This window comes from Geotrypetes seraphini, chromosome 5, assembly GCF_902459505.1.
Source record: "Geotrypetes seraphini chromosome 5, aGeoSer1.1, whole genome shotgun sequence".
NCBI lineage: Eukaryota > Metazoa > Chordata > Amphibia > Gymnophiona > Dermophiidae > Geotrypetes > Geotrypetes seraphini.
The window spans coordinates 214521451-214540606 of NC_047088.1; the positions used below are offsets into that span (position 1 = coordinate 214521451).

General features: G+C 41.9%; 1 protein-coding gene across 15 annotated transcripts in view; it reads left to right on the plus strand.

The window, feature by feature from the left end:
• Window positions 1-19156, plus strand: part of BAZ2B (bromodomain adjacent to zinc finger domain 2B) — a 535524-nt gene that overhangs the window by 43206 nt on the left and 473162 nt on the right. For all 15 annotated transcript variants that reach the window (XM_033946167.1, XM_033946164.1, XM_033946160.1 and 12 more), the window contains exon 2: window positions 18284-18493. The gene's annotated coding sequence lies outside the window, so the exon portion shown is untranslated. The remainder of the gene's footprint in view (window positions 1-18283; window positions 18494-19156) is intronic.

The following is a 19156-nucleotide window of genomic DNA, read 5'->3' on the forward strand; positions in this document are numbered from 1 at the left end:
GCCCACCTAGAAATGCTATCCAGTTGATGATCATATTCAGACTGTAAACCAGATAGTGGCTGTTCTAATTTTATCCAATTTGCTGTGTGGATAACATTTGGCTCCGCTCAGGCTCACAGACCACCCCGAAACTGTCCAGATGACATTTTCAGGGGCATTATTGTAGTTAGTGCCACTGAGTATCCGATTCACAGTATCAGCTAACTGGCTAAGTATTTTTGAATATCAGCCCTATGTTTTTATCTTAGGTTTTGGATTATTTGCCGGATTGGAGTCTAGGGTACCACATGCTTCAGAAAAAGGAGAACGGATTGAGACATCCTGGGTTTTACTTCCATTGCTTTCAGTGGAAGTAAAACCCAGATGTCTCAATCCGTCCTCCTTTTTCTGGAGCCATATGGTAACTGTTGACTGTTGGACCAGAATAGAATTTATAACGACCTACAATCTTGGACAATTTTGGCTATTAGAACTCTGTGGGCCCTTTTTTCAAAGCAGCAGTAACAATTCCTGCATAGCAAATGCATCACAGCCCATTCAGTTCCTATGGGCTGTGTCACATGTACCGCGCCAGAACTCACTACCATGGCTTTGTAAAAAGGGGTCCTGCATTTCTTAATGTAAGAAAACTTAGCTTGTTCATCAGCATACAATATATTAAAAGTTTGAGCCATCCTTTTAAAATGTACAGTAGATTCTCTGTTAAGCGGAACTCAACCAGAACTCTAAAGCAACCAGAAAAAAAAAATCTAAGAAATACTATAATACTTTAAATAAAAGGGAAAATAAAATCAATTTCTAGTGGAAATTTAAGTGTAAACTTGGCACACCACCCCTGAGTACGCCCATGCTTTGCCTTCTACATGTCTGGTAGTTTGTCTGGATCAGCTTATGGTATGGCATAGTATGGGGCTAGGCCTATTTTTAATAGTAACTCTCAACCAACCAGAAATGACATTTATCCGGCATATATCAATCTCCATGGGTGCCGGTTAACTAAGGGCTCCTTTTACAAAGGTGCGCTAGGGCCTTAACACGCGGAATAGTGCATTCTAAAGTGCCGTGCGCGCTAGCCGCTACTCCTCTCCGGTGCGTGCGTTAAAAACGCTAGCGCACCTTTGTAAAAGGAGCCCTAAGAGTCTAATGTAAATGTTTACCATAATTTTTTTTTGTAAGCATGTTTTGAATAGACAGGTTTCTTTTTAAATCAGAAAATAGAGATTTGGGAACTGACCCTTTTAGCTGTGGTTATTTGACAAGTTAGAATTTAAAATTAAAAGTAACTGTAATGCACATTTTAAAGACATTAACACTAGGAATTTTAAAATTCATAGGAATTCTGAAAGCCTTTCAGTAATGTGTATTTCTTATCAACATATTAAATGAAACTGGTGTGCAACAATTTTTGTAAACTTCATGACTTGCAGAAGAAAAATGATACACCATTTGCTCAAACTTTTTAAGTTTAGGATGTTGGTTAAATTCTTAAAATAAAAATGGTAGTTTTTCTATGTGACGTTTATGTTTCAAATGCAAAAGTCACCACTGTATGAGTTAACTACGGTATCATTGATTGTTTGTAATATTTCCTGAATGTTTTAGATGTCAGACACCATTAAGGTTAACACTGTTTAAATGATTGGGTTGGATACTTAAAACTCAGCATTATTTCGAGTGATATGGAATCTTTCTATAGAAAAGGGATTGGTCTTGAAGATAATTACTGCATGAGATCAGTGGATGTGTGAAGGATAGTTTTGTGTGTGTGTGTGTGTGTGTTTTCTTTTTCACCCTGGTTTTTTTTTTGGGGGGGTCTTACGCTTTTCCACAAGCATGCACTCATTAATCAAAGACGCTGCACTCCTGCTGAGGGCAGAGAGGTTCATCAAATTGGCAGCCAGTTTGGTGTAAAGAACGGTGTACTGAAGCTCTTAACGCACTGGGACAGAAATAAATCTAAGGTCTTTGTATGCAAACCCTGGAGGTTAATACTGTATAATTCAATGTCCCGTCTTTGTTTTTATGATTGATGTTTTTAAATGTTTGAAGCTTGATGTGCGTCTTCTAGTAGGTCAGAGCTGACAAAATCTGATTGGTTGAAGTAAAAAAAAACAACAACCCCAAAACCAAACAACATTAAGGTGACGGGAGGACTTTGAGTATGCTGCTGAGATTTTTATTTATTATTATTTTATTTGTGAGAGATCATTGTCGTATTGCCAGAACTGTTAAAAGAATGCTCTAGTGATTGACATCCCCTACTGTGATAATGGACCTAGTATATGAAATGCCAATAATTTGGTCTTATTTGCTTTAAAGCTTACTACTCTTTGTGTCCTTAAGGGAGCTAATATGTAGAACCAGCAAAAACTACTGGGATTTCAATGTAAAAATAGGACTGGGATCTGGCTTTTGACATAAATTGGTTGCATATTCAGAATTTTAGAACAGCTGGTTACAGCAAGCACATAGTCATTTGCAAGCTATTATAAACCATTTCACTTGCACATGGAGATGGTGCCTGAGCTCTCTTTTATTGATCTGCCTGCATTTAAAAATCTGGTCACTGCTGCCACAGAGGCCTTTCATTTTAGCTGTGCTTGCAACATAGAACTGCTTCAATTTAAAATGTTTTAATTTTAGCTAAATGCTGTACAAAATGATAACATATAAATTTTGAAGAAACAAAAACTGAACACAAAATTTGAATACAAAATTCTTGTTTATGTAAAACAGCCTTAAAAATACATTCTGAAACATTCATAATCCTTTTGATCTTACTGTATTTTCAAAAATAATTCTTGCTTAGAGGTATCAGGAATCAATTCTGATGTTTTTTTGCCCTCCTGAGCTGTGACTTCTTTAGAGTTTATATAGATCAGATTTAAAATAATTTGAAACTATTTCTGTTTTAAAATACAGAAAGTTTGTATGCACTAAGTACAAAGAAACATAAAAAATAGAAAAATAGACATTTTTGCTAGTTACTAACATGTGCTACTACATTGATGCACATTAGAAACTTGGTCCCATTGCATAAAATGGGATCTGTGGTAAAATAATTGAAAAGATTTTGAATTTTAGCTTATTTTTTCATTCGTAGCTCGAGGTAAGTTACATAGTAGTCATTTTCCTGTCGCAGTGGATTACAGTTTAAGAATGTACTTAAGGCAATAGACAAGTGATTTGCCCATGATCCCAAGGATTTGAGCCTCAGTTTCATTAGTTTTCAGCCCGTCACTCTAACCATTATGTTACTGTTCCACATTAATTACTAGTATGCTATCATGCACTAATGTGGTAGTGTACCTTAGTAACTTTAGTGGCCATTTTTACTAAAGCTTAGTATGCTCTAATAGACATTATCATGTGCTGTGTGTCACTTAGGCCATAAGTATTAAACAGGATATGCAGCATTTATTTCATGCAAAACTTTAGTAAATAGGCCCTTTACTTACCTGTAGCAGATTATCTCCAAGAACAGTAGGATGCTTATTCTGACTAATGGTGATGTCATCCGACTGAGCCATTGGGGAAATGTGGCAGTGACAACTCAGCAACTTTTTGGAAACATTTCAGAGTGATGCACTGCACAGTGTACATCTTTCCATCTGCCATCATTGCATAGGACCAAATCAGTCTTTTTCTGTGGCTTATAAAATGCAACTCCAAGAGGAGATAGACAGGGCAGTCAGAATGAGCATCTGGATGTCCTCAGAGATAACTTGCTACAGGTGAGTATTTCACTTTCTCATTATTCAGATTTGTGGAAATCCTTAGCTATCATCAGGCTGTCTGAAATAAATACAGTAGGTCTCTTTTTTCACTTTACCATCATTATTATTGTTTTGGACACCCTGAAAACAGAACGAAATAAGGTTAATGGGGGGGGGGGGGTGCAGTTGGATTCTACATACCAAATAAATTTGGAAATTGGGACGATGAGTGAGGTGATTAAATTTGCAGAGACACTAAACTGTTCAAAATTGTTAAAACGCATACTGATTGTGAAAAATTGCAGGCAGACCTTAGGAAATTGGAAGACTAGGGAGCTCATAATCAAAACAGAAAAATGTCTAAAAACCGTCCTAAATCGGCACTTGGACGATCTAAAAGACAAGTCATCCAAGTGCCGATAATTGAAACGGGTTTTAGACGTATTTAAAAATGACCTAGGCCTTCACAGTGCTGCTGAAAGACCAGATCTAAAAGGGGCGTGTCAGGAGGAGTGTCGAGGTTGGGATTTTGCGGGACGTGGGCCGTCTTAGACTTAGTCGTACTGCATGTATAACCGAAAGTTTTACAACACTGCCTAGACGGAACCTGGATGTTGTGACTTAGGTCTAAGTCACAAGAAGGTATCCAAAGTGACCCGATAAGCACTGCAAACATGAAGTACAGACCCTCACACACTCCCCCAGTGATCATTGACTCCCCCCATAAACATCGTAATAACAACTTTACATATCTGTCTCTAGAATATCAGCACCTGGCAGCCTGGCATTGGAAAGCCTAGTAGAGCTGCACAGATGTGGCTTAAGTGGTCTTGGGGATGGGTTAGTGAACCATAGAGAGGATGACCCAGGCCCATAAGCCATTGGCCCATAAGCCATTCTAGTCACTGCATTCATGGTGAAAAATGTGAGCCCTCCAAAAAAACCCTAACCCTTTGTACTGCCATAATAAGTGGCTCCTGCAGCCATAAGGGCTATTGGGGTGGTAGATAGGTGGGTCTAGTAGATTCTGTTGATGTTTTGGGGGGCTCACCATGACCTATAAGGGAGCTGTTGTAAGATGTGTATGTGGGACCCTTTTTCTGAAGTATACAGCAGTGCCCTGTAAGGTACCCCACTACTCTAGTGCCATGTCTAGGTGTCCAATCCCTTACTATTCTGGCCCCTTCCATGCCCAAAAGGTCTTTTTCTAAGAGTTTTTGAGTTGGATGAATTTTTGGTCGAAAATGGGGTATAAAGATGGACGACTTAGCAGTCTATGGGATCAAATGGCTGGACGTACAGTTAGACGATTAAAAAAAAAAAAAAATATGCTGGATGTATTTTTTGAAAATGGATCTTTTCCCGTGTCTGACTTTGGGCAACTTGCGACTTAGGCCAAAACTGACTTAGACATTTCTTTTTATTATGCCCCTCCACGCGTCCAAGTGGCAGATGAAATTTAATGTGGATAAATGCAAAGTGAAGCACATTGAGAAGAATAGCCCAAATCACAGTTACCAGATGCTAGGGTCCACCTTGGGGGTTAGTACCCAAGAAAAAGATCTGGATGTTGTCTTAGACAATATGATGAAACCTTCCGCCCAATATGAGGGGGCGGCCAAAACAGCAAAGAAGATGCTAGGAATTATTAAAAAAGGGATGGTTAACAAGTCTAATGTTATAATGCTGTATTGCTCCATGGTGCAACCTCACCTGGAGGATTGCATTCAGTTCTGGTCTCCTTATCTCAAGAAAGATGTAGTGGCACTAGAAAAGGTTCAAAGAAGAGCGACCAAGATGATAAAGGGGATGGAATTCCTCTCGTATGAGGAAAGACTAAAAAGTTTAGGGCTCTTCAGCTTGGAAAAGAGACGAGGGGAGATATGATTGAAGTCTACAAAATCCTGAGTGGAGTGGATCGGGTTTAAGTGGATCGGTTTTTCACTCAGAAATGACAAAGACTAGGGGACAATTCGAAGTTACAATAGGAGGAAATATTTTTTCACTCGGAGAATAGTTAAACTTTGGAACGCATTGTCAGAGGTTGTGGTAAGAGCAGGTAGCGTAGCTGATTTTAAGAAAGGTTTGGGCAATTTCCTGGAGGAAAAGTCCATAGTCTATTATTGAGAAAGTCTTGGGGGAAGCCACTGCTTGCCCTAGATCGGTAGCATGGAATGATGCTATTCTTTGGGTTTTGGCCAGGTTCTAGTGAGAATGGGCTTCTGATGGACCATTGGTCTGACCCAGTAACGTTATTCTTGTGTTCTAAACTAGCTGTTGCATTGGGAGTCCTTTTCCAAATAGTAGTAAGATAAGAAAGTGTGAACTGATAATCCACTTTGTGGCTCTGCAGATCTCAGTGGAGCCTGACCTCAGGTGCACAATTGATGCAGATATGGCCTTGACCATTGCAAGCCTGATGACCCTTGATAGACAGCCAATTGGGCATAGGTATAGGAGATGCAGTCTGTGAGTCAATTTGATGTTTACTGATGTGGAGGTTAAAAGTAATAAAAATCTGGATGGACTTTTTACAGTCTTTAGTCCACTGCAAGTCTGGGTGTTTGAAATTCACAGGTTCCTCGAAGGGTGATATCAGTATATCTGGTTTTACTCAACTTATCTCAGCACGAGTATATCTCAGGTACTTCAGATGACAGGTGTAAAGTGTCTCAAAAGTTGCTTTTATAAGCTGAGTAAGGACAATGATGAGATTCCTTGACATGGAAGTGATGGTGGGGATTTGATGGGACATTTTAGCAAACTCCCCATGAAGTGACCAACTAAAGGCTGAGTAGAGATGGGCTTACCGGCTATATAGTGGCGATAAGTGCAAATTGCATTCAGCTGAACCCTTACAAAACTGGTCTTTAGACCTGACTCAGAGGAAGATTCTCAAAACTTGCCAGTAAAATCCAGTGAGTCAATATAGTGGCCGTAGTGGGAGCAATTTTAATTTTACGGGTGATTCTCAGCATAATACCATGCAAATTATTCGCACAATATTTGTGCAAAGAATTGCCGGTAAAGAGCGGGAGGAACTGTACCTGGTGCTTGTTCAGAAGAACAATCGCTAAGCACAGCTCCTCCCTTCTGTCAAAACTACTCTCCCCGCCCGATCAACTCAGCTGCAGGACTCCCAAGTCCTGCCGCCTCAGCTGACTGGCTGGCAGGGAGAGCACCAGAGGGAAATGTTTTCCCCTCCTGCTAACACCCCCCTTAGCTGCTGCTGTCTTGCCCCCCCCCAACATCAGCAGGAGGGATGCCCTCTCCCACCTGCCGTTGCCATAGCCCACCCCCCTAACAAACAGGATACCTATCACGTGCAACTAGACCATCCCTCTGACCTTATGTGTTTTTCTCTTCCCTTACTTTTCTATTATAAATTGGAGTTCTTTCCCTTTACCCTTTTGTGTTGTATGTTATTTTTTAAATACTTTTGGATAAATTTAAATTTTATTGATACTGATTTTATTGTAAGCTGCTTAGTTACTATTTGATTTGCAGGATATCAAGAAAACAATAAATATGAAACTCCCAATACCCCCAGCTAGAGGGATGCCCACTCCCTCCTACTGCTGCCGTCTCCTCCCACCCCCAACAAACAAACTCCCAACACCCCTGGCAGGGGGATGCCCACTCCTTCCCGCTGCCGGGGTCTCCTGCCCCCCCCAGCCCTCTTAGGCATCATTTTCTTCTTTTTTCTACAACCCACCCATACTCTCCCATAGGGCCCTCCCTGGCGCAACCCAGATGCACAAGGAAGGGGAAGGTCTACCATTTTGAAGACGCAATCCTGACAGCGTAGGGAGTAGGCATCCCTCTGACTGGTCTTTGTGCTAAAGGTTTGGGAAAGAGGGGGGTTGTCAGGGGATGGAGAGTTGTTGGGGGGACAGGGAACCCTGTCATTGGGAGGGAGTGGGCATCCCTCCTGCTGGGGGTGTCAGGAGTTCGTTTGTTAGGGAGGGTGGGTGATGGTGGCAGGAGGAGGAGTGTTGGGAGTTTGTTTGTTGGGGGTGGACAATGGTGGTGGTGAGAGGGAGTGGGAATTCCTCCTGCTGGGGGTGTCGGGAGTTTGTTTATTGGGGAGGGTGGATGATGGTGGCAGGAGGGAGTGGGCATCCCCCCTGCCAGGGGTGTCGGGAGTTTGTTTGTTGGGGGTGGGCAACGGTGGTGATGGGAGGGAGTGGGCATTCCCCCTGCTGGGAGTGTCGGGAGTTTGTTAAGGGGGTGGGTGACTGTCGTGGTGGGAGGGAGTGGGCATCACTACTGCTAGGGGTGTTGGGAGGGTATCAGGGGACCCCTGCGGTAGTGGCAGGAGGGAGTCAGGGGACCCCAGCGGTGGCGGCAGGAGGGAGAGGGCATCCCTCTTGCTGACCTTTGATTCGGGGTTTAAAAAAAAAAAAAATTGCGGGGTGGGGGGAAATGTCTGAGCTGTGAACCTTACTTTCCTGTTGTTGCCTGAACCAATCAGCGCTCAGACACTGACTGGAAAGTAAAGCTGCAATAGTTCAGACCCTCCTGGCAAATTTTGCCTGCAAATGTGGTACAACGAAGTTAGGAAATCACCCAAAGATGATAGACAATCACCTGGAGTGCTCTTTTTAATATTAATGAGCACATCTTACTACCATTTTAATATTAATAACATCGTTGTACTACAGTTTCATGGCAGAGTCGGAGACTACTAGGAAACTCGGAAAAGACCACGGTGAGCCGTTCTGATAATCGGCCCTGTAAAATACTGCCCCACTAAACTGACTGGAGCCGGTTTAGCGACCACTGTTAAAGGCATGGTAAGTTTTGAGAAGCTTCTTCTCAGAGAAGTGTGGAAGGTATTCAAGCAGTTTTTGTGTAGGACAGGAAAAATGATTTAGGGTGTTGCCCTCACACCAGAAGGCAAATCTTTTCCACTTGAAACCATATGAACTCCTAGTGAAATCCCTCCTGGAAACATGCAGTACCAGAGAGATGCTTTCTGGCAGGTCCTAACTTCTCAACATTCAAGCCATGAGGACTAGGGACTGGAGATTGGGATGCAAGAGGAGTCCCTCGTTGTGAGTTATGAGAGAGGGAAAGCACTCTGGTATGTTGAATCTAGTTCCAGAAGAAGAGGAAACCAGATCTGTTTTGACCAGTATGGTGCGAAAAGTATCATGGTTCCCCAGTCCTGCTTGAGTTTTTCAAATGAGTTTTTGTTCCAAGAGATGTTGGAAGATAAGCATATAGAAGGCCCTTCTCTCAATCGAGGAGAAAATCATCTGAGGCTAGTCTGCAATGGGATCCCAGTCTGGAACAGAACTGGAGGACCTTGATGCTTGAAGTGAGTGGCAAAAAGATCTGTCTCCACTGTATTCAAATAAATCTCATGTGTAATCATGTAAATCCTGAAAACCTGACTGGGCAAGGGTCAAGGTCAGACACCCCTGCTTTAGAGCATTTCAAAGAGCTCAACTCTAGGACAGTGCAGACTGTGTGCCTTGCGAGATTCCAGGTGTGCCGCCAGACGTTGAAGAGGCGGAGAGGCACTGGCTGACTGCCTACATGATGTGCCTCTTGTGGCGAGAGGCACATCCTGTAGACAGCCAGCGCCTGCGCCTCTCCTCCTGCCTGGCGTGTCTCCTGTGCACACCTTTTCTTTTTCAGGACCCCCAAACTGGCATCTCAGAGCCTTGTCTGGAGGGCCTCCACGCATGCGTGGATGTTGACGTGCTTAGGTCATGCATGTGCCTCCACGCACTTCCGGATGCCCTCGAGCCATGGCCCCCAATTTAGTGTGTAGGCTCAAAAAGTTTGTAAGACACTGCTCTAGGAGATTGATTTGATGTGACTTAGAAATTATAGGCCATATGGCTTTTATCTGCCTTCATTTTTCTATCTAGTCTGCCTATCCATGCCAACTGCTATCCCTTCCTCTCCTTTAGAGATCAATGTACTAGTCCTAAGCTTTCTTGAATTCAGATACATTTTTCATCTCTATCCCCTCCACCAGGAGGCCGTCTTTGCATTCATTACCTTTTCAATGAAAAAATATTTTTTGTGGTTACTTATGAATCTATCCCCTTTGACCTTCATTCTATGCTCCTTCATTCCAGAGTTTCCTTTCAGTTGAAAGAGATTCGCCCCCTGTGCATTTATGCCACGTGAGTATTTAAATGTCTCTATCATATCTCCCCTCTCCCAACTTTCCTCCAAAGTATCCATAATGAGATCTTTAAGTATATCCCCATATATACTACCCTTTCTGTAAAAAAAATGTTCTTATATTACTCTGGAGCCTATCACCTCTTAACTTCATCATATGCCCTCTCATTGCAGAGTTTCCTTTCAAATTAAAGAGACTCGACTCATGCGCATTTACATTATGAAGGTATTTAAACGTCTCTATCATATCTCCCCTCTCCCACCTTTCCTCCAAAGTATACAGTTTGAGATCTTTAAGTCTGTCCCTATACGCCTTATGAAGACCACATACCATTTTAGTAGCCTTCCTCTGGACCGACTCCATCCTTTTTATATCTTTTTGAAGGTGTGGCCTCCAGAATTGTACACAATATTCTAAATGAGGTCTCACCAAAGTCTTATACAGGGGCATCAAAACCTCCTTTTTCCTATTAACCATACCTCTCCTTATGCAACCTAGCATCCTTCTAGCTTTTGCTGTCCCCTTTTTGGCCATCTTAAGATCATCACATACAATCACATCCAAGTCCAGCTCTTCTGTCGTGCACATAAGCTCTTCACTCCCTAATCTGTACCGTTCCCTTTGGTTTTTGCAGCCCAGATACAAGACCTTGCATTTCTTAGCATTAAATTTTAGCTGCCAAATTTCAGACCATTCTTCAAGCTTCGCCAGGTCTTTCTTCATGTTATTCACGCCATCCGGCGTGTCTACTCTATTGCAGATTTTGGTATCATCTGCAAAGAGTCAAATCTTACCCGACATCCCTTCAGCAATATCGTTTATAAAAATGTTAAAAAGAACAGGCCCAAGAACAGAACCTTAAGGCACACCACTGGTAACATCCCTTTCCTCAACCAGTTCTTGACCCAGCCCGTCACTTTGGGACCCATCCCGAGAGCACTCGGTTTATTTATTAGATGTCTGTGTGGAACACTGTCAAAGGCTTTGCTAAAATCTAAATACACCACATCTAGCGCACATCCTCTATCCAATTCTCTGGTCACCCAGTCAAAGAAATTGATCAAATTTGTTTGACAAGACCTATGTCTAGTGAATCCATGTTGCCTCCGGTCCTGTAACCCACAGGATTCCAGAAACTTGACCATTATCTGTTTTAAAAGTGTTTCCATTAATTTGCTTACCACAGAAGTCAGACTTACCGGTCTGTAATTCCCTACTTCTTCCTTACTTCCACTTTTGTGTAGAGCACAGGGGTGTCCAACCTTTTGGTTTCCCTGGGCCACATTGGCTGAAAAAAATGTTTCTGGGGCCGCATAAACGCTGCAGCAAGACAGAGGAGGGAGCCGGCAAGACAGTAAACACCCAGGGGCAGCAGAGGAAAACACTGCATCGCCCTCAACCGGGGCCACACAAAATACTTCACGGGGCTGCATGCGGCCCTCGGGCCACAGGTTGGACACCCCTGGTGTAGAGGAACCACATCCGCCCTTTGCCAGTCCTCTGGTATCACTCCTGACTCTAAGGTATATTTTAGTTCAGAAATTTTGAGAAAAGGAATGCATGAGAGTAGCATTCTGGGTCAGGTCAATGGTCCATTTAGCCCAGTATTTTCCAACAGTAGCCAAATCCACTGGCAGAAATCCAGATAGTAGCAACATTCCATGCTACAGATCCCAGGGCAAGCAGTGGTTCTCCCACATCTATCTCAATAGCAGACTATGGACTTTTCTTCCAGGAACTTGTCCAAACCTTTTTATAACCCAGATATACTAGCTGCTGCTACCTCATCCTCTGGCAACATGTCCCAGAGCTTAACTATGTGTGAAAAAATATTTCATCCTATTTTTTTAAGGTATTTCCATGTAATTTCATTAACTATCCCCTGGTCTTTGTACTATTTGAAAGAGTGAAAAATCAGTTCATTCTTACTTGTTCTACACAACTCAGGATTTTGTAGACCTCAATCATATCCCCTCTTAGCCGTCTCTTTTCCAAGCTGAAAATCCCTAACCTTGTTAGCCTTTCCTCATACGAGAGAAGTTTATTCCCTTTATCATTTCGATCACTCTTCTTTGAACCTTGTCTCATTCTGCAATATCTTTTTTGAGATATAACAACCAGAACTGAAAGTACTGTAATACTCAAGGTGAAGTTGTACTATGGAGTGATAAGTAGGTCTTATTTACCATTCCTTTCTTAATAATTCCTAGCATTCTGTTTGCTTTTTTGTATGCTGTCACACACTGGACAAAAGATTTCAGTGTAGTGTCTACAGTGACACCCAGATCTTTTATTTGGGTGCTGACTCCTAAGGTGAATACTAGTATCTGGTTATGATTTGGATTATTCTTCCCCATGTGCATTACTTAGCAGATGAAATTTAATGTGGACAAATGCAATTCAGATGCCCAGTCTTCTAATTTCTTAAGATCTTCCTGCAATTTTTCACAGCTTACATGTGTTTTGACACCTTTTGAATAGCTTTGTGTCATTTGCAAATTTAATCACCTTACTTGTCATTCCAATTTCCAGATAATTTATAAATATGTTAAAATAGCACTGGTCCCAGAACAGATCCCTGGAACACTCCACTAATTATCCTTGTCCACTGAGGAAAAATGGCCATTTAACCCTACTCTCTCTTTTCTACACATAATCAATTCCTAATCCATAACAGAACATTGCCTCCTATCCCATGATTTTTTTCATTTCCTCAGGAGTCTCTAATGAGGATCTTTGTTGAAAACTTTCTGAAAATCTAGATACACTACATCAAATGGCTCACCTCTATACACATGTTTATTCACACCTTCAAAGAAATGAAGCAAACTGGTGAGGCCACCTCTCTGGGGTGCTGCACCAGTTGCATAGGTGACACCAATGCAGCCTGACGACTGCGGACAGATCTAGACTGCGCAAACTCCAACAGCAGATTGATGCTATTCTTACAGCCCGGGCCGAACATGATATCTATTGACGTCGTTATAGACTCCATCGCTGGGAGGGGGGTGGGGGGGAAGGCCAGTAGCTTGTTGGCTAGGTTGGTCCGACCCTCTTGTAAATGCCAGATGATTACTTCTATCACAGACCAACATGGTCATAAGCACATGACCAGATCCTTTCTGATCTTACCCACTTGGGATGCATATAACATTTATGTAGTATTTTGTATTGCATTTTTCATAAGTGGGCACTTTTTACTAGCCCCTTCCTATCTCTCACCCCTTCTAAGAAGTCCCTTGCCATGTTTTGCTATCATCACACATCCATTTTTGGATAGTGCATTGAAAGGGTTCTCTGTGCTTTTTCTTTATATAGTTACCATAGTATGCTCCTTATTAAATCTATGATTACACCTTCCTGTGGCTAGAATAGGTCAAAGATTTCATTAGCCCAGCAGGCCTTTGAGTTTTGCTTCGGAAGAGGCTAGGCATAATCTTTCAACTGAATCTATAGCTATTTATCTCATCCAATCCATGTCTGTCCCTTAAGACCTCAAAAGCCAGTACCTATAATGAGCCTTATTCCTTCATCTGTCCCAGCCTAGGAACTTCATACCCTGAATAACTGATGGAAGTGTCCCATTACCTATCAAGGGTAAGTTAGGGGAATATTTCTCTGTCAATTTAAATCTCTGCCTACTCATCTTCAAAGTCCACCTTACCTGTTAAATGACCATATTTTATCTTAATTAGGTAAATCCTTCCCTGAGATATGTAGAGCATAGGGTAGCTTATATGGTTCAGCATTTTGTTGTTCTAGAATAATATTGCAAAAGATACTTGTCTCCTAGACCCAGTCCTGTGCTTATCTCATTAAACATGTTATGTTATATGCTTTTAAATCTAAAAGGCCTGATCTTCCTTCTACTTTAGGGACTTGTAGAAACTTAAATTGCATGTTAATATTTCCCCCCCCCTTCCAAAGGAACTGGATTAGGATCTTATTCTATTTCCTTATATTTTCCTTTCCAACCTGAATAGAGACGTTTTGCAGGAGGTATAACCATCTTGGTAAGAGAATAATTTTTACTGTTTCCTGCAACTTTAAAATAAAGGCAAATCTGCAAATTCTTGGTCAGTCTCTTCATTTCCTCAAGTAATGGTGTAATATTTAGGGCATATAATTTGCTAAGCTGTCTAGGGATATGTAATCCTTTATTTTAGTTGACAAAGGGCTCATTGGAAAGAAGAACTCTGTCTCCATTGCTACTTCAGCTGTTCCTATAAACTTAATAGAAAATACTTTCCCAAATTGCCTTTCACTAAACTAGTGAAAGTGCTTCAGCACCCCTAGGAAGGTACACTGCAGAGTATTTAAAAATAGCACATCATCTGCAAACAGGACTGTTTTAAATTCATAAATACACAACTTTATGCCCTCTATCCCAGGATCTTGTTGTTGTTTCTTTGCGTTAAAGGCTCTATGCATAAAACAAACAAGGAAGGAGACAAAGAGCATTCCTTTTGTGTCCCTCTTTGTATTGATAAAATATCTGATATCAAGCCATTAGTAGATATCTAGTGCCCTTGGACTTTTATAATAACTGAATCCATTTCATGATTTCGCCCTGAAACTCAAACTGTTGAAGTACTCATCAGTTTGACCAGGCAACACTTATCAAATTCTTTTTCTATATCCAGTTCACTAGAGTGATATCATCTTTCTTTTTCTGTGCTGCCACAATGGCTTCTACCACACTTCTGATATTAGGTCTCCCACTTCTCCTCTGAGTAAATCCTGACTTCCTTCAGCACCTTTGGATGTACACCATCCGGCCCCATCGCTTTGTCTACCTTTATTTTAGCTAGCTCCTCACAAACACAACCCTCTGAAAATCGATCAGGGTCTATTACTCCTCCATCCCTATTCACGTTTGTCTTCTGCAGTCCTGCTCCAGGAGCTTCAGCTGTGAACACAGAACAGAAATATTTGTTAAACAATTCGGCCTTTTCTTTATCAGCTTCTACATATTCCTCTCCTTCACCTTTGAGTCTCACAATGCCAGTTTTGCACTTCTTCCTATCATTAATATATCTAAAAAAGCATCTTTGCTTTCCTGACTACACGACCAGCCTCTCTTAACTTTTCCAGATATTTTTGCCTCTTCCTCTTTCTGCGATCTTTTGTAGTTTATGAAAGCTAACCTCTTATTCCTTACCTTCTCAGCTACTACTTTTGATAACCAAAGCGGCCTTCTTTTCCTCTTACTTTTACTTACTTGCCTCACAAAAAGGTTTGTTGCCCTTGCAATTGCTCCTTTCAGTTTTGCCCACTACATTTCCACTCCTTCTAAACATTCCCACCCAGACAATTCCATGATATAAACCTCCATCCGAACAAAGTTAGTTTTTAAAAAAATCTAGAACCTTTGCTTTTGAATGAGCCCTCTCTATACCCATCACTGGATGCCAGATAATCACCCACTGAAACACTAAGGGCTCCTTTTACGAAGACGCATTAGGGCCTTAACGTGCGGAATAGCGCATGCTAAAATGCCCCGCGCGCTAGCCGCTACCGCCTCCTCTTGAGCAGGTGGTAGTTTTTTGGCTAGCGTGTGCTATAGTGCACGCTAATCAGGAGCGTGTGCTAAAACCGCTAGCACACCTTCGTAAAAGGAGCCCTAAGTCCAGTATGACCCCCATCCTGCATGGGTTCTATTACCAACTGCTAGAACAGTTCTCCTTGTAGAAAATCCAGAATCTCCCTATTTCTAGAAGACCCCGCAATAGGGATACCCTAATCAACATCTGGCATGTTAAAATCACCTATTAGCAAGACTTCCCAGTTTTTAGATATATTTTGAATGTCTACTATTAAATCTCTATCTACTTCTTCCGTCTGTGAAGAAGGCCTGTTTATCACACCAATGAAATATATTCACCAGTCCCTCTTTCCAAATTGATTCACGGTGCCTCTTCCTTGCCCTGCAGATCCTGCAATTGTGTGGCTTTAATATGATCTTTAACATATAATGCTACTTCCCCTCCTTTTCTTCCTACCCTGTCTTTCCTGAACAGATTATAGCCCGGTATAACTACATCCAGTCATGATTCTCCATGAACCACATCTCCGTGATCGCCACTATATCCAAACCCTCTTCTTCCATCACAGCTTCTAGATCCAGAATCTTGTTTCCCATATTTTGAGCATTAGTATATACTGCTTTCCAGACATTGACCCCTTTTCTCATCCTTGTAGAGCTATTCAGTGATTTACTTACCTGAGGTCTTATATCACCCAGGAGCTTTGATCACCCTACTCCATCACTTTTAGTTTAAAGCCCTCTTCAGTAGATTAACCAGCCTACCGGCAAAGACACTTCCCTTCTTTGATAGATGCACACCATCCCTGCTCAGCAGCCCTTGGAAAATCATCCCATGGTCCAGGAAGCCAAAACGCTCTCAATGACACCATCCACGTAGCCCCGCATTCATCTCCAGGATGCGCCTTTACTCTCGACAGGGAGGATGGAAGAGAATACCACCTAAGCACCTGACTGCTTCACCTTCTCTCCCAGAGCCGCAAAGTCACTTTTGACACATTCGCAGGGGTAGATGTGTGAAACAGTCTCCCAGTAGAGGTGGTAGAGACAGAGGCTGTCTGATTTCAAGAAAGCCTGGGATAGGCACATGCGATCTCTTAGAGAGAGGAAGAGATAATGGTTACTGCGGATGGGTAGACTGGATGGGCCATTTGGCCTTTATCTGCCATCATGTTTCTATGTAAGGTATTCCAATGGAGTTTTTCTTCCCATTAGCAAATCCTTTCTCAGCACCTCTTCAGGTACCGAGGAAATGGTACAGTTTAGGGGGATGAAAAACTTTTGTGCATGAAAGAGAAGCATGACTTGGGTGTGATAGTATGTGATGATCTAAAGGTGACAACGAAAACTAGAAGAATGCTTGGGTATATAGGGAAAGGAATGGCCTATATAAGACTCTTGTGAGATTTCATCTAGAATATTATGTACAATTCTGGAGACCACACCTTCAAAAAGATATAAACAGGATGGAATCAGTCCAGAGGAAGGCTACTAAAATGGTTGTTGGTCTACGTCATAAGGCATACGGGGACAGACTTTGGAGGAAGGGTAGGAGAGGGGAGAGATGGTAAAAGATTTTTAAATACCTTAGTGGCATAAATACGCATGAGGTATTTCTCAGTTGAATGGAAACTCCAGAGTGAGAGGGCATGGGATGAAGTTGGGTTGATAGGCTCAGGAGTAATCTAAGGAAATATTTTATTTCATCGCGTCTACTACCCTTTCTGTCTCTGGGTAAAGATGATGGAGGCAGACTGTGTCTAAATTAAAGAAAGCATGAAACAGGCTTGTGGGATCTCTTAGGAAGAGGAGATAGTGGATGTTGTGGATGGGCAGACTGGACCATTTGGCCTTTATCTGCTTTCATGTTTCTATGTTAATATTGCTCTTTACATGCTTCTCAAAAACTCTTCAGATTCAACATTTTTTTTTAACAGTTTAACTTTTTGGAAATATTATTTACTAATGATAGGTTATGAGTATTAGTACAACAATTCAAGCGAAATGGAGAACATAGGTCCATTGCTTTGTCATTTAAAATACTGAGCATCTAAGGCTGCATGAGGCCTGAGACTCCGATTGGCCCAGGTGCCTAAAACCCCTCCTATGGGAGGGGCCTTAGGCATTTGAACTGATCAGGGCTTTAGGCCCATCACCTGTGCATCCCAGAATGCACCGGGTAGGGGAAGGCCTGCCATTTTAGAGTGGTGGGCCTTCTGACTGGAGAAAGTAAGCATCCCTCTGGCCGGACTTTCTACTACAGAGGTACAGGGGGGGTCGGGGGGGGGGGCTTAGGGGTGCAAAAGGGGGCCATAGGTTTTAGAGATTATGGGGAGTTCTGAAGGTGTATCACTGGTTGGGGGGGAGGGGGTTGAGAAATTTCAGGGAGGGGGGGTGGCGGCAGGAAGGAGTAGACATCCATCTTGCTGGGGGACTTCACAGGTTCTGGTAAGAGGGATGTCAAGGGATGAGGCACAATTCTCTAACTGGCATCTGTGACATGGGCACCAGTTAGAGAATCGGGGTGGTTAGGCATCTGTCCTTTAGGGCAGATATGATTCTGTATAGAATGCCGGTGTGCGATTCTCATCCGCTTCTTAAGTGGCTGCTGAGACTGGCATCCTATACAGAATCTGCCCCATAATGCACAAGTCTGCATACTGTGCAAAAAGTGCACTCTCTTTTGGAAGTGTGTACAAATTTTGAAGTGTGTGCTCTTAATGTTATTGCTGTTGTAATGAAAAATAAAACTAGAAAAAAAACATAAAAACTGAAACAAAATGAAAATTTGCATAAATGAAATGGGAAATGATATGAACATTTTTGGGCCTTATAACTCTAATATAAGTTGATTCCTTCCCTTTTTCTTTCTTGAAGGCTGCCTGGAAGGGAGAGACTGCAGCAGAACACCCTTACTGCTCTGGATTTTGGAAATAAGTGGAGCACATTCATTCCATAAAGTTCTCCCAGAAATTAAGCCTGCTACTAAGAAGGATATTCATCATACAGGCTGCTTTCTCAGATGGCTGATGGATAGGATGTGCAAGTTCTCTGGGACCTATATTCAGACCACCAGTATAAATACAGGTACAGTGGGCATGGATTTAGAATTCTTTAATTTAGGTGATATAATGTTGGGGTTGTTATCTGGGTAGATTGAGCCCATGTTCTACTCTATTTATAAGTCAATGAATTGTTGAAGATGTCTTTTCATAGGCAAAAAATGGGAAATTGTTTTTGTGAATGAGACTAAGTATTTCATAGTTAATGATGGTTTAATATGACTACAGAAACAGATATTGACAGTATTAACAAACCCACTTAGAGTTGAAAAACCTTGATGACAACTTGATGAAAACCTTGATGACAACTTTTTTAAGCGATATATCAAATATGAAATAAACTTGAAACTACTCTCCTAGACTTTGTGATTAGAACCATCGTAATGGTAAATGAGCCTGATTAAAATTAAAACAAAAATTGTTTATAGGCTCTACATCTTGGGTCTATTTAACTTATGTATATGTGACTGCCTATTAAATTACTGGAATCCCTTTCCTTCCTTTTTGATTTTCATAGGATTGCACATTAATCATGATTAATAATTCATTGCGTGCAGCCCACTGTCTCCCTCCCCTTCCCTTCCTCTCCCAGACTCAAAGTGGCTCACTCTTCCCTCATCACGCACCCCACATTCCTTCAATGTAACACCAATGGCAGCTATAGAGAAAGGCTGCCTGTGACTTGCAC